Source organism: Ambystoma mexicanum, chromosome 10 (genome assembly GCF_040938575.1).
Source record: "Ambystoma mexicanum isolate Mex_15411 chromosome 10, UKY_AmexF1_1, whole genome shotgun sequence".
NCBI classification, from domain to species: domain Eukaryota; kingdom Metazoa; phylum Chordata; class Amphibia; order Caudata; family Ambystomatidae; genus Ambystoma; species Ambystoma mexicanum.
Window position 1 is genome coordinate 173,443,986 of NC_090932.1, and position 15,230 is coordinate 173,459,215.

A 15,230-nucleotide genomic window follows, 5' to 3' on the forward strand; every position below is an offset into this window, starting at 1 on the left:
TGCAGAAAAGAATTTGGCCCAGGCACTGCAAGGTCCAACTAGTGATCTGCTGCAATTGTGAAATCCACTCTCAATATAATAAAATGTTAGCTACACGTAAATCTGAAATATGAAGAACACGTGTGGGTTGATCTTTGCAGAGTAGCCATGATTACAAACTCCAGTGTGTTTTAGCAAATGGTAAATAACATGTGTTTTGTGAGATACTTACCTGGGTGCTGGAATTAAGCAGTTATTTGTCCTATTCCAAAAAAGAGTCTGAGAAACTATGGCCTCTTTTAGACCGATATCGCTCCTGGATTCCTCTTTTAAAATATTTGTCAGAGGTGTAGTAAGTAGATTACAGTGCTGGGTACTTAGTAACAACCTACTAGCAGTAATTGGACTTTCGTGAAGGCCTTGAAACTTCAGAGCAATTACTAAACTTGTATTTGATTATCTCCAATAGGAGTTACAGTGAGAGCGAAACTATATCTGTGACCTTCATGATTGTCCGCACTGCGTTCAACAAAGTAAACCGAGCTAAGCTTTGGCCCATACTGTCGAATATGGGGTGCCCAGCGGATTTAGCATATTGTTCTCATTCCACGTTGGCAACAAAGCTACATAAGGGTTTGGTGCGCATTACCAAATAAATAAACAAATAAACAAACAACGCGTGTGTGTGTTCTGGCCTGAATTGCCATTGTATCTCGCTAGTCACAGTACGCACAGGCGTCTGGCAGGTTTTGCTCTTGTACTGCTGCTATTTTTTCTTTTTGTTACTAACCTCCAGAACTATCTAGTAGGATGCAAGACCGATGTTCCACACCTAGGAGGAATACCATTACTGGTCTTAACTTACGCAGACAATACGGTACTTGCGGCATGCACTCTGCATTTCTTACAGCGTCAAATCGATGCATATGTTGAGTTCATGCAAGGCCTGGACTGGGCAATCAACGCTTCCAAGTGAGCCATAATGGCGTGTCTGGCTGGTAATAAGAAACTTAAGTTACCTGTTTTTAGGGTTGGGAGCGAAACTATTAAGTCTACTACCAGCTATGACTATTTGGGATATACCTTCACACCCAGATTCAATAGAGCTACACATATTAGCAACCAGAAAACAAAAATGATTCAAGCACTTGGATGCTTGCTTCGATTTGTTCATTTTTCTTTTATGTCAACCGTTTGTGATCTTAATCAGAGGATATAAGGCCAAAGTAACATCTATTTTAAAATATAGGGTGGGATTGAGGGCTTATTCTGGGGTGTCAAGCTTACAAATAGTAGAGAAGGGCTTTCTGAAGAGTATACTTGGCCTACCTAGCTCAGCAGCAACATTTTCAGTTCAGGCTGAACTAGGCTTAATCTACCTTGAAGACGAATTATCATTAGAACCTGTCAAGTTCTGGTTGAGAAAAAACATTTTAACGCACTTAATTTTGGAACATATTTTAAGATCAGAGGCACATTTCCTGTGTTTTCCATGGCTGCAAGTTCTCAAAAAAGTCATTGGGCCTCGTTATAACCCTGCCAGTTGCGGTAACAATGGTGCTGGTGAGGTACCGGCACCGTTGTTACCGGACCAGCAGAGTACAAGTTTGCGGGCGGGATGCCCTTCTGCCCGCAAGGTCTGACCTGGCGGGCGGAGCGGCACCCGCCCACAGACTTTGACGGATGCACCCGCACTGTTGCACACATTGCTGCTGCATCCGCCCTCCCCGTTCCCATTGAATCCAATGGGACCCGAAAAGGAATGGGGAGTTTCTTTTTCCGGCGCCTGGCCGTAGGGACCGCCGTGCATGTAATGCCCTGGTGATTCCCCATTGCCAGGCACCAGGAAAAAAACATGGCTCTGGCGGCAACCTGCCGTTTTTACTGGCACGGCTACCGCTGGAGTCATAATGTAGGCTATTAAGTTTGGCAAATCATCCCGATTGCTTTGCCAACCTAGCTGCTAACTCCACTTCAAACCAATTTAATCTTATAGTGAACATTAAATCCAGGTTAATGATGAATTGGGAACTGATTGAATTGTGTAAACCTCCTAATCAAGCACATTTTATATTAACAACTGGAAAAAACTCTTAAAAACTGACCTGGACTAGATATAGATTTGGCCAGTTACTGCTAACCAGAGCCAGACTTAATGTTCTGCCTTTAAGAGCATTTATGGACTGACTACACCCAACACTGGTAATGCGATTGAGGAACATTGTCCTCCTTGGAACAGTGCACTTGAGGACATTATAGACGTGTATTCCTTTGTCTTATTGGCAATTCTATCAGGAATAGAACCACTCATTTGCCAAATGGGTCTAATGCAATGTAGACCTGCCTTATTTGTCTATTGATGGCTGATCCACCACTGGAAGCCTGGACATTACTTACTTATATGTGGCGAGTTCCAAAATAATGCAAAGACTGGCTGAATGTTATGGTTCTACAATGGAATACCTAAGTTAAAATAACGAGGCTGAAAAAGGCATGTTTTTTGTGTGCACTTTTTAAAGAATAATGTGGGGGGAGACCCCTGCATCCCCCACAACTTCCTTCCTTATTTTATTCCCTTACCCCATACATTTATTTGCTTAAAACAGGGAAAGAAAATCAAAACATTTGATCAAAAAGTGTCTGCGTTTTCAGTCTCGTTATTTTGTAATTCGTTTTTATGAGGGATCACCAATTTTACAGCATAATTGGATTTTATTTCTTTTTATATTTGTGTCTTCTAATATTTGCCTTTTTTTCTATGATTTTAAATGTTTGTTGACGATTGTGTCTTTTTCTTGTGTTACAGTACTTTGGTGTTATTTATATGCATTTACTTTGATGGAATTCTTTTTCCCTAAAAAAGTTCTTTGACCAAATAAAGAACTTACAGCATGTACCAATTTGCTAAAGTGAACCACACTACACTCTCACATTTTATTTATTTATTTATTGTTGATTTGTAGGGTGCCTAAACACAAGGATTTCAAGGCGCAGCAAGGCAGAAGGGGTGGCGGAAGGAGGAGAGTAGCGATCCTAATAGTCCACACGACATTCAGATTGTGAAAGTGCAGTAGCGAGAAGTGCATGGGCAAGGGAGGTGGGGAAGTACGGGAGCTGGGTAGATGGGCCCATGAGAAGGAGATTGTCAGGGAGTCCAGGTGGACAGGGCTAGGGGGAGAAGAGAAGGAAGGGGTGGGGTTCCACAAACTAAGTGCAGGTAGAGGGGCCGGAGGGCTATATGGGTGTAAGTCGATCAGCTAAGGGGGCCTGTGAGGGCAAGTGCAGGATAAGCGTTGGGTGTGGGTGGGGCGGGAGAATACGTGAAGAGGTAGACTGGGAGGGGGAGGTCCTAGCACCCTATGAGACTCTGAAGGAGCCAGGCCACCAGTCTCAAGCAGAGGGGACATTAGCAGGAGAGGGGGAATGGGGATGAAGAAGAGTATAGGAGGGTCTTGAGGAGCTTTGGGAACTTAAGGAGATCTGACTCAAGTCTGAGAGGGGCAGGGAGGCCATTCCAGAGCGAGGCACCTGCGGAAGAGAAAGAGATATACCCCCCAATCTGAGCTTGGAAAAATGTCTGATTGGCAAAGAGTTAGAGCTAGACGAGTGAAGGGCTCTAGTGGGGAGGTATTTAGGGAGGGAGAGTTGTATATAGCGTGGCCCCAGGCCCCAGAAAGCCTTGTGGATTATGCAGAGGGTCTTGAATTTGATTTTTGCAGCAACCAGGAGCCAGTAGAGAGATTTAAGTGCTGAAGAGATGTGGTCCCTGGGCTTAAGGCCAAGGATAAGTCTTGCAGTCCTATTCTGGATCAGTTTAAGGGGGTGAAGGGAAGAGTTAGTGGATTGATGAAGAGGCATTGAGTTTCTGAGGGAAGGTGAGGAAGAGGAGAATACTCTTAGGAGGTGTAGCTGAAAATGGGCCTTCTTGACCAGGTCCATGATGTGGGAGGAGTCGAAGATAACACCAAGGTTTTTTGCTTCACACAAGGGTGAGGGAATGGGGCCCAAGAAGGGTGGCTGTAGTGTAGGAGGGAAAGAGGGAGCACAGGTCCCAATGAGAAGGATCTCAGTCTTACTGGCATTAAGGCAGAGTTCGTTAGTAGTGCACCATGTCTGAATAGCAGACAGGCAGTCAGGAATGTGAGAAGATGAAGAGGAGGAGTAGTTTGAAAGAAAGCTGCGTGTCATCAGCATGACACTGAAAGTTAGAAGAGGAGGTGGAAATCAGATGAGCTGGGGGGGCATGTAGATATTGAAGAGCCAGGCTGAGAGGAAAGAACCCTGAGGGACACCACATGTGGAGAGTGAGATGGTGGAGAGGAAAGGGCCAATTGAACTTGGGAGGGAGGGTCAGAGAGGAATGAGGTCATCCAATCCAGAGCCAGGTCTGTGATGCCAAGGGTATCACAAAGCCGATTTATCGTGGTGGCATGATTGACTGTATCAAAGGCAGAGGAAAGGTCAAGAAGGATGAGAACACAGGGGGAGCTGGAATCGAGATTAGAGAGCAAGTCTTCATGGGTGTCAGGAGAGCAATTTACTTGCCTCTGGCAGCTCTGAAGCCAAACTGGTGATCATGGAGACAACCAACAGATTCAGTTTGGTGAATAAGCTGGGAGATGGCCAGCTTCTCCAGGAGTTTGCCCAAGAAGTGGGTAATGGAGATGGGTGATAGTTTGCCGTACAGCAGGGTCGGCAGAAAGCTTTTTGGGCACATGGGAGTGCTTGAGGAGTGAGTGAAAGGATCCAGTGGCAAAGGAGTGATTGCAGAAATCGGCCAAGGCTGGAGTTAGGGAGACAATGTTGTCCTTGATAGTTCTGGAGGAGCAGGGGAGGACCTGTTTGGTTGAGACTTTCATAGAGCGGACTTGTCTAGAAACGTCATCGGGTGTTATGGGAGAGAAGGAGGAGAGTATGAGTGGAGGAGAAAAGGGGGCCAAGAGAGGCCTGATAGAGGGTGAGGGAGAAGGGTGTGGAGTAGAGGAGAGTGAGGACAAGATGTCCTGAGGTTTAGAAATAAAGTGAGCGGCCAGAGAAGTGCAGATGGCCAGGGAAGACAGAGGAGAAGTGGAGACTGCAGGAGGGTTGGCTATTTCTTTGCAGATTTCGAAAAGTTCTGCCATTTTGTTAGTGGCCGCAGAGATGAGGGCTTGGACATAGGCCCTCTTCTTCAAGCAGATGGAGAGTTTGTATTGCCTTTGGAGCAAGCGGCAGGCCAGTTTGTCAGAGGATGTGCTCGAGGCCTGCCACTTCCGCTCAGCAGCTCTGCACTTGCATTTCAAATCAGCCAGATCAGAGTCATACCAGGAATTGCACTTGGAGGCAGGCTTCAGGCGGATCCTCATGACATGGGAAAGGATATCCAGATTGTTTGAGAAGGAGAGTTGAAGGGTAGGGAGGAGTCTAAGTGAGAGTCAGTGGAAGCACTAGGAGGGGGTGTGAAGGTGACAGCAAAAGTGGCAGCTGACACTCACTTCATCAGTCGAATGAGGGAGAAGAAGGCTGGCAATGTGGGAGAAGGCTTAGCTGGAAGACCAAGGAGGTCCATGTCAAAGGAAAGGAGGGCATGATCAGACCAGGAAAGTGGAATAATGAGAGGGTTGCAGATGAGGAGATCTGAGGAGATGATAGCATCCAGATGTTGTCTGTTAGAGTGCGTCGAACCAGAGGGAAGAATGGAGAGGGACAGAGAGTCACAGAGGTTGCAGAAAGACCCAGAGGCTGCATCATGGGAGTCGAGGTGAATATTGAAGTCTGCAATGATGAGAAGCTTGGAGGAGGCGGTCACGAAAGAGGAGGTGAGGTCAGCCCATTCAGAGAGGAAGTGTTACACCTGACCAGGGGGCCTGTAGCTGATGGCCAGAGTTAGAGAGAGGCCAGGGGAGACATTGAGTCCGCAGACAAGGAATTCTAAAGAGAGTAGGACTGAGTAGGTATGATAGTAGCAGGGAGCCACTCGGGGAAGATGAGGACCACTTCACCCACAGGCCTGTTAAGCCTGGGTTTAGAGAGGATCTTGTAACATAGCTCTCCGTGAACCATGTCCCAGTGAGAGGGAAGGCATCTAGATCAAGGTCCTCATGGAGAAGGCAGATGTCAGAGGAGTGCTTGACAGCAGAGCAAGAGTTGAGGGTAGCTAAGTGGAGCAGGTTGACGCTTTTGAAGGTCTTCCAAGGAGGAGTACAGAAGTGTGGTACCCGTCAGAGATGGCAGAGAGGCCAGGGGGATGACAGAGAGAGGAGAGGTGGGAGAAGGGAGGAAGAAGGTAGTGAGAGACTGGAGACGCCTATCTCGAAGGAGGAGGTTGGGCTGAGGGCCCATGGCCATGATAGTGTCATTCTGATCCACATTAATGAAAACCCTGGAGGAGAGGAAGGATGCCAAGAGAACCTCCCAACAGGTGTCACCATTAATGGGAGAGGAGGAGACAGGGCAGAGTATAGAGATCATGTGAGTGACCCAAAGGGCTGGAGCAGGAATGAATAAGAGGATATCAGTGAGCGTCTGCCTGGAGGTGGCGTTGACATAGGTGTCAGCAATGGACAGGCCAGGGTTGGAGACCAGGAGATCCTTCTTGAACTTTTTCATTCCAGTCTTAGTCAGAGGGGTAGGATAGATGATAGAGAAGCAATTAGAAAAGATGGGGGAGATTGAGAGCACCATTGAGGAGACAGGTGGAGAAAGGAGGGAGGGGAAGGGGTGCACTGCAGAGCACAATCCACTAGCCACGGGGAAATATCAGGCCAATAGTTAACTTTGACAGTCACAAGGGAGAGGGAAGGATACATTTTTTATGCAAACAGATTTCGCAGATAGGCAGCTTTGATGTTCCTACAGGCAAATTAACGACATACTTTTTAAAACACAGCCAGCAATACAGGTTAGGCAGTAATAGCAAGGCACATTCAATTTCCCAAAAGGTGATTAGTGAGCATACTTTTTAAAGCACAATTAGAAATAGACAAATAGGCAGATTCAGCTATCCTACAGGTGGGTGAGAAGCTTACATTGTCTTAGAGTCTGTGGTTCAGTCGCTGCCCTTGACTAAGGCCACATCATAATGTCCATAGAACACCCATCATGCATTTGAATATCCCTCAGAATATACCAAGTCCAGCAATGTGGCCCTTTTCTCCCTCATCCTGCCACCCACTGGTAAACTTCTGGAGATCAAAGGTTCGAAGGCTGCCTCCTGCAACATGATACTTCTCCAATCCCTGAAAAGGCTGGTGTTAACATGGATTTCTAATCTCTAGCCTGGTGGACACAGTTTAGGAGGCCACCCAAGTTATAGTGAACAAGAGAAACTCTGGAAGTTCAGCCAAACCAATCAAGGTAACATGGAGAATGGTCAAGGCTTAATCTCAGGAGAGGCGAGTATGATCAGGGGTCAACAATGAGTCCACACAAGGAGCAATCAAGGATTACACTTAGACAGGTAAGTACAAAAATACTCTATTTATTATTGGCCAAAAACACACACTATCAAAAATGACTTAGAACAGGTAATAATATCACACAATACTAAATAGTATAACACATATACACAATTACAGTTGATCAGTGTATAATAATCAATTCACCCCATTATACCTCGAAGGGAATGGAAGTAATTAGTTAATACACAAACAGTCCACAAGAATAACAACCCTAACTGAAAAAGTCCAACCTTAAATTTTATGGGGCATGGAGCCCAACAGTTCAAGAAGCTTCCATTAGCTCTAAGAGTTTGGGAAAAAGTTAGGGCCAGGGTCCTGTGGATGTGATCACTAAAGGGTAGTCCAAGGAGTTTACAGTTGAGTAAAATGCTGTTATAGCTTTTGGAGGGCTTTTGCAACAAGGGTTGGCAAAACCAAACTATTGTAAAACAGATAAAGGTTCTTTACAACTTTTAAAGGGTGGAGATAGGGGTTCATGAAGTATTGTTATAACTTACCACCAATACTCACTTTTCTTTCCTCAGACTTGGCCGGTCATTGGAGGGTCAGCAGAGGTCAGTTTGCCCGCCATTGGTTTTAGTCAAAGTAGCCCAGGAGCTGAAGGTGCAAGAAGAGTTCTGGGTAGGTCCAGGAGCTGTGTGCAACCTCTTCTTGTAGAACAATGCAGCAGACTCTGATGCAGGACTCTTCAGGATCCTCAACTAGATATGGGAAAGCCGGTTTCAGTGATTGCCACTGATGCACAGCAACAGCAAACGTCACAGATTTCGTGGTTGAAGACCACCTTCTATCTCGGGACCCGTCGACGCTGGGATGCCGATATCTTGCAGGAAGTCTACTTACATCAACAGTTGAAGAGCCCTGAAGTTCCCCCTGAAGTCCTGAGTCAAAAGGCAGAACGACAACGCTTCTACCCAGTAGCCCAAACAGGAGATGGACAGTCTACTGGATGGCCTAGGACTGCCTAGCGAAAGGGGACTTGAAGTATTCCAAAAGTCAGAGATCCTTTCTGTTGAAGGTTGAGCATGGTTACAGATGCCCTCAGCATCTATCTTTCTCCCTGTCTCCTGCCTAACTAATGCCCCTCTTCTCATGGAACTGGGCTTGGTCACCACACTCAGCTTATGGAGCACTTAGATCTAACACTGCTCTCTGTGCTGTTACCAGGGGAATGATGTTGCACATTCTGTACATGGCAAAGCACATGAGAAACATGGTTTAAATGGGTTTGAAAGCACGTCAGATCCTTCTACAAGACTCCTGCAGCAGAATATATATAATACACAAATACTTATTTGCACTCAATTCACTTGGTTGCCTCCCAAATAGCAAGGTGACATGAAAGTGTATTTTATAATTGCAATGCTATCATATACTAGGGCACAGGCACCACAAACATTTTGTAAAATACTCCTATGTACTGTTGGTGTCCTGGCATTTTTCTAGATTTCATGTGTTGACCTAGAGATTGATAGCTCAAATGATGATCTGTTCAATGAGATTGGCTTTTTCGATAGAGGTTCAACATTTGGCTCGAAGTCATGAGTCTGGCTTGAAGTTATTTTGGTTCTTCAGAGAAATAACTGTAAAAAGTAGTACTTGTATTCTTCTAAGATGCTGGGAGATGTTCTCCAAGTAACCACCTAATTTGGAGCTTTCAGCAGCTAGCTCCTTAGCCCATAAACTGAATTTATGAGTCATGTACAGGCACACTGGCTCCCTGTGGACATCTGGGTGTCCTGGTGTGAGGAATGTCCTGGTGTGAGGAATTACCATCTGGCATCTGGCAAGGGTGCAAAACCCTGGCTGTTTTTGATTTTTATTGAATAATATAATGATGCCGGTAGCTCCATCTCCCAAAAGGTAATCTGCTGATCAGCTTCTCCTTTCGTAAACTCCCTGCCAAACGCATAATATGTATCCATGGCCTGCTGCATCAGTATTCTTATTTGCAGTTCCTGCTCTACCCATGGCATCTAGCAGGTCCAGAGGTCAGATACCCATTTGACAGCCGCGGGGAAGTCCCCGCCGCACAGGGGCAGCATTTAAGATATGCACCCATTTACCCGAACAACGATGATCATAAGGAACCCATAATGGTGGCAGGATAATGTCTAAAATTAAGGTATGCCTGAGTTTAGGCACAGTCATGGTTACTGCTAATGATCACGGCTCCCACATTCCAATTGATATTGCATATGTGTAAGCTCCTGTGAGTCATCTCCGCTGTGGAAGGTTATGTGTATTCTGTTCAAGCCCTGTGTAGCCCACCAAATGGCAGGAGAGGAACCTAGAGGGCAGTGCCTCCTCTTTGATATCTTTGTGAGGGCAGTAACGCCCTCTGCCTGAGACAGCCACACGGCAGGCAATTATCCAGGGCCGAGGCATCAATGGAGCACACCCATTCAAAAGGAGTAGCCTCACACCAGGTTGCTGCATCTCTAAAGGCCTTTATTCCCAGTGAGAAGGGAAGGAGGTGGGATTATGATAGGCAGGAGGGCTCTGGTCAATGGAAGGAGGCTTCCACCATATAGATTCCTGCTCTCCCTCTCTCTCTTTCCTGTCCCCTCCACTTCCTCTGAAGCAAAGCACTTTGAGTGTGACATCAGAAGTGCAAAGTCCACTTCATTCTAGAGCAATGACTGGACCACTATAGCAGGCTAGCTTTAGTCCAATCACCTGAGGATGTTTGCCTTTAAAAGAAGGGTCTCCCACCTCTTCTTTAGATTCTCTCATACCCTCTCAGATCATTTAAGACTGCAGATTCACTCAAAAGATCTCACTGGACTTCCCTTGGGAATGTTTTTCTTTCCAAAGCTCACAGCCTGAGGTAAAGAAGGAATCACCCAAGACAGAAGAAAGATTTGTTCTCTGCCCACTCTCAGGGCACATCAGGAGTGACCTCTGTTGTGGTTCAGGACCTACCACTCTACACCGGAATCTCCTGAGCTAGGAGAGCAGACCCTGAATGGAACCATCCTATCTTCCAGTCTCCCTGAGTGGGCCTCACAGCAACCGGAAGGCCAGACCAGCTGAAGCTCCCTTTTCTACTGCACCAAACCGATACCTCTGTGTTCACCGCACCTGGAACAAGAGGTAAGTCACTGGCACTGGTTGCTGCACTCCTCCAACACTTCAAACTTGCTTGCACTTTGAACCAGCTCGACACTGTATTGTGTCCTAGCTAAAACTCATCACCTGCTAGGCCTGAAGTGACTGCTCAACGTTGGGACCCAAACCGAATCCTGGAGACTCATACTCGAACTCTAAACAGGGGTTATAACCATAGTTAGTCAGGCTAGCTCTTGAATTACCACCACATTTATCACACATCGACGCACCCAAGATCACCACTTTGCAGACCTTTGCTCGCCGACTCGAACCGCTGGACCGTCAATCATCAACGCAGCTTGCCTCTGGCTGGCCAACTGCAAAGCATTCCTGGCACTGCCCTGACCTGCATCCTCAAGAGCTGCCTTTCTACCACACCAAGTGACTGCTTTCACCCCTACTCAACGCCTGCCTACTGCTTAGGCTCAAACAATCCAACATGCCCAAACTGGGCTTGATCCGCTCGCATCACTTTCGATTCGAGGTCTGACTTTATCAGCCCACCAGGAACTGAATCCAGGTACTGATTGACTCTGCCCTCTTGGTCCACTTGGACCATAGAGAATGTTTAGGTCACAATTGGTCCTGTTTTCATCCAAAATATCCTTTGTGTGGCTAGTGAATTACCTACCACCCCTGGAGCTACACTCAGAATTCTACTTTGCCCAGTCTGTTGCATCTTCTCTGTTCTTCATTTGGGCTGGGGTTTGTACAGTATTTTCTATTTGTTCTACATGCAGATAGTGTGTTTGATTAAAGTATATATATATTTTTATAGAACCTTGATTGGGCATTCGCTTTATTTTGGACTGTGATACTGTGTTGTTCGGGTCACTACTGGAGCACCTTCACACCCCTCTTGAGAGTACAGCCTTCACTCACCCTACAGTACCACAAAAGGCAAAGGAGGTATATCTCTTAGCTGTTGTCATGGCCACAGACCCCAGAACACAAAAACCAAACCATCTAGGGATGGGGGCAATGGGTCACTTGACTCACTTATGTCCCTTTGGGACTCATAAACACAGGGGCCTTGGCTGAACTCAGTCCTGGCACCTTTGGCGCCAGGCTCATATAGAGATGTGAATAGGAACACTTTATTTCAGTGCAGGAGTGCTTTTATTTTACAAGAACTTTCCAGGTGCTGAAAGCCTTTATTCCAGAGAACATCCACATGTGCTGACTCATCGGGTGTGGCTCCCTAGGCCTGGTCTTCAGGTGCTGACTCATTGTGTGCGGCAGGGTGTGGCAGGCAGGCTGAACCAGGTGGGCTTGGCTACAGAAGCTCAGCTATATAAGCTGATCCATCCTTAAGGCCGGTGCTTCGCGTTACTGTACACTCTCGTGCAACGTGAAGCACACCGCCGCTTGGACCAGTTTACTTACCTTTGAAACCAGGCATTCTGCTGCATACTCACCTCCAGGAAACAGGTGCTTCATCGCTTCATCTGCAGACTCATCTCGTAACATCCAATGATCTTGATCCCAACGCCGCAGCACCGTGCTCTGCATCCATGAACTCGGACCCTGTGAAGAAGAAGGAAGACAAGGTTAGAACATCCGTCCTAGGGCCGCACCGCTTTTGAACCCGAGCGCCCCCTAGTTAACAATTTACCAGTTACTGTACTGCTGCAGCTTCGTTCCTCATTCCCTCTGGCTTCTGCCTCGAGCTCCACAGCTTCTTCCGGGCCGGCAACATCACCTGCAAGGGAAGAAAGCAAAAGAGCAAACATCAAAAGTGGAATGGACAGCAATACAAGACAATAAACTTTACAATTCAACAAAAACAGACGAGGAAAGACAAAGGCAAACAGGAACACTCACCTGAAGTATAGTGGCAGCTGGACTGGACTACCACATGCAAAGGACCAGTGAAGGAACACGGTCCAGATCATACAAGCAGCCCTGCCAGAAGCAGCAGGACGGAGTGCTCGCCAAAGCTAATTAACAGGTGATCTTTCCAGGGGCAGCACATCCCATGGGTACCACAGTTTGGGAGGAGGGGTCTGGGAGAGGATCAGGCTCACAAGCTGACATACTCACTCATGCCCCCTATTCTCCACTCAGGAGCAGTCCCGAGCAGCATCACCTATTACCACCAGTCACCACGTAAGCACAGAAGTCGAAGTCGGAACCGAGCGACCTCACCCCCGAGAGGGCTGCAACCCTGCCTCAATGCCTCAGCAGAGACCAGGTGAGTGTGACAGCTGTACCTGTTTCACCTTTATGATTGCATTGTGTTTTGCTTTGTAGAAGTGTGAGGGCTTAGTGGGCCCTTTTACCCCTACTCATCCTTGTACTCTTGCGGAGAAAAATCCAGTTTGTCTCACCTGGGCTCTGGTCCTCATCAGCAATCAAGCTCCTAGTTCTACCAGTAGATGTCCCATTTGCTAGCCAGGGATGTTGAACGAACAGTCTGTCTCGTCTTTTGATTTCATGCCTTCATTCTTTGAGTAATCCAAATCTATAAAGTCACCAATAAAATGGGGCTTTCCCACTGTATTACGATTAATCTTAATAGGGGATGGAGGTATTCCAAGTCCCCTCTAAGGGCCCAATTGGGATATCATCTTCCCAGAGTGTCCTTCCAGTTGTATAGGACTTACAGAGTACTTTTTCCTGGCGAAGTTGCTAGGTTGCAGTGACTAAGGATTCCAGGACATCGTAAAAGGTGAAAGTCACCTACCCTGTCCCTGAACTCCCAGTTTGCCTTACCTAGCCCATTTCCTACTTCTCCAGGTCAAAGTGCAATGGGTGCATTTACAGTTCCTTGAAAAGATCTGTTCCGTGTTCAGCCCAGCTTTCGGACGCCCCCCTTCACATGCAGGTGAAGTGTGAACTTTGACCTACGAGCACAAATGCCTTCCCTGGATGAGTCGAAACCATCTGGCAACAGCTCCTATAGAGGGACTCCTTTCCCAGCCTGCCTTGCTTTCATCTCAGAAGACTCAGTCAAAGGAAAGTTTAGTAGCTTTATTTCTGTAATAGTGACATGGCTAGAGCTTTGCTTCTAATCATACACCATATCAATATCTTCTTTTACCAATATGTTGCTTTATAATTACAACTAGCAATCACTGCATAGGCTGTCAAAGCAAAGCCACCAGGTGGCATAGTACACTAGTGATATCAATGAATTTTAACATGAGAACTTACTAATTGCAATGCAATCTCACAGTTGCCAGGCAGTTTGGGGCCTGGTGGACTTTACTAATGTATACTGTGCCTTCTCTGACCAGTGTCTTTTGGTACTACAAGGTCAGAGGTTCCACCAGAGATGAGTACAATGTATAGTAGTGGGTTCTTAAATAACCCATAACATGCAGAAACTGCTACACGGTTTTCCGTGTGGACATTTCGGGTTGCATTCAACTTTGTACCTCGAAGGTTGCCAATTTGCCTCCCAACGGCTGTATTGACATTTCAGTGTTAGAGGGGGATTGATTTAAGTGGCAAGTTGCGCGTTATGAGAATGCTAACTCAAGCATTATGGAATGTAAATAGTGCATTTACAGGAAGCATGTGGATTTGCAAACTTGCAGTGCAAGCCAGAGTAAGTTGGGTGTTGTGGGAAATTGTAAAGTGCTCTAACTTACGCACTAAAGAGTAGGCAAATGCAAAGGGTGCAGAGGACACGTACAGGAGCAATCTTTGTGCTGAGATACATAAGGCCTCCTTACAAGTGCGCCACTGCGTTAGAAAAGTCTGTAATGCGGTGGTAACCACCGCATGACCGCCGCATTACTACACTACCTCACCACCGTACTACAACTTTGGTTGTGAGGCAGAGGAAAAACCTCAGGCAAAATGCTGCAGGAATTCCACCGCCTTACTGCCCAAAATCAATAGAATTACAACAGGAGACAGCATGTTTCATCAGTGAAAGTTATCCTGGAACTGCACTGCTTTGCACACTTTGCATTGCCCACTCCTTCCCCCAAGAGATTGACAGGATCCACCAATGTTTTGATCACATCAACATTTATCCAGCATACAAGAAGACTTTATTTTCCTTATTATCCAACCGTATGCCCCAAATCCTTTGGTTCATCTTCCTCACAGTCAATGATGAAGGGGAAGGGGGGAAATAGGACGTCCGGGTTGTGTGTCTTTTGCATATTGGAGCCCGGCATATAACTTACTGTTTGGCCAAAACCTTGAGCACTTGCGTAGTGAGCATATCTGCCCATACAAAATACTGGGCTAAAGTTCACATGGTCCACCACTAGCCAAAGGTAAACTTGGAAATCCTATCAAACGCCTTTCAAGCATCAGCATTCAAGGCTCATGACTGGAGATGAGATGTAAATCATACTGTCCATTTCTTTAAAAAATAAAGCCTGTTTGGAGATGATCAGGGAGTGGCAGGGGGTGAGTATCAAGAGCGGGAGGAGGGGAGCATAAGGAGGTGTGGGCAAGAAAGAGCAGAAGGAGGCTGGGAAGCAGGAAGAATCCATCCCCAGGTAGTTAATGGAGAGAGCAATAAGAAACAAGAGAACAAGCATCACCCATAGAAGGGATAAGGAAGAAACCACTATCAGAAGGGGTTGAACCCACAGTGGGAGGAGGAAACACATGTGGTGTGTCATCACAGAGGGCCAGGACCTCTATATGAGTAGAGAGGGGCTACCAGGGGCAGAGATCAGGACCCTGGAGAAGGTTGGTTGATAAGAACCACGTAAGCTGCTCTGTAGACACTGA

The 15,230-nt window shown here is 46.5% G+C and overlaps 1 protein-coding gene across 1 annotated transcript in view; it reads left to right on the forward strand.

Annotated features, from left to right (window-relative positions):
- LOC138493148 (fish-egg lectin-like) overlaps window positions 1–15,230 on the forward strand; it is a 262,786-nt gene that overhangs the window by 171,288 nt on the left and 76,268 nt on the right. The gene's annotated exons all lie outside the window — the stretch shown is intronic.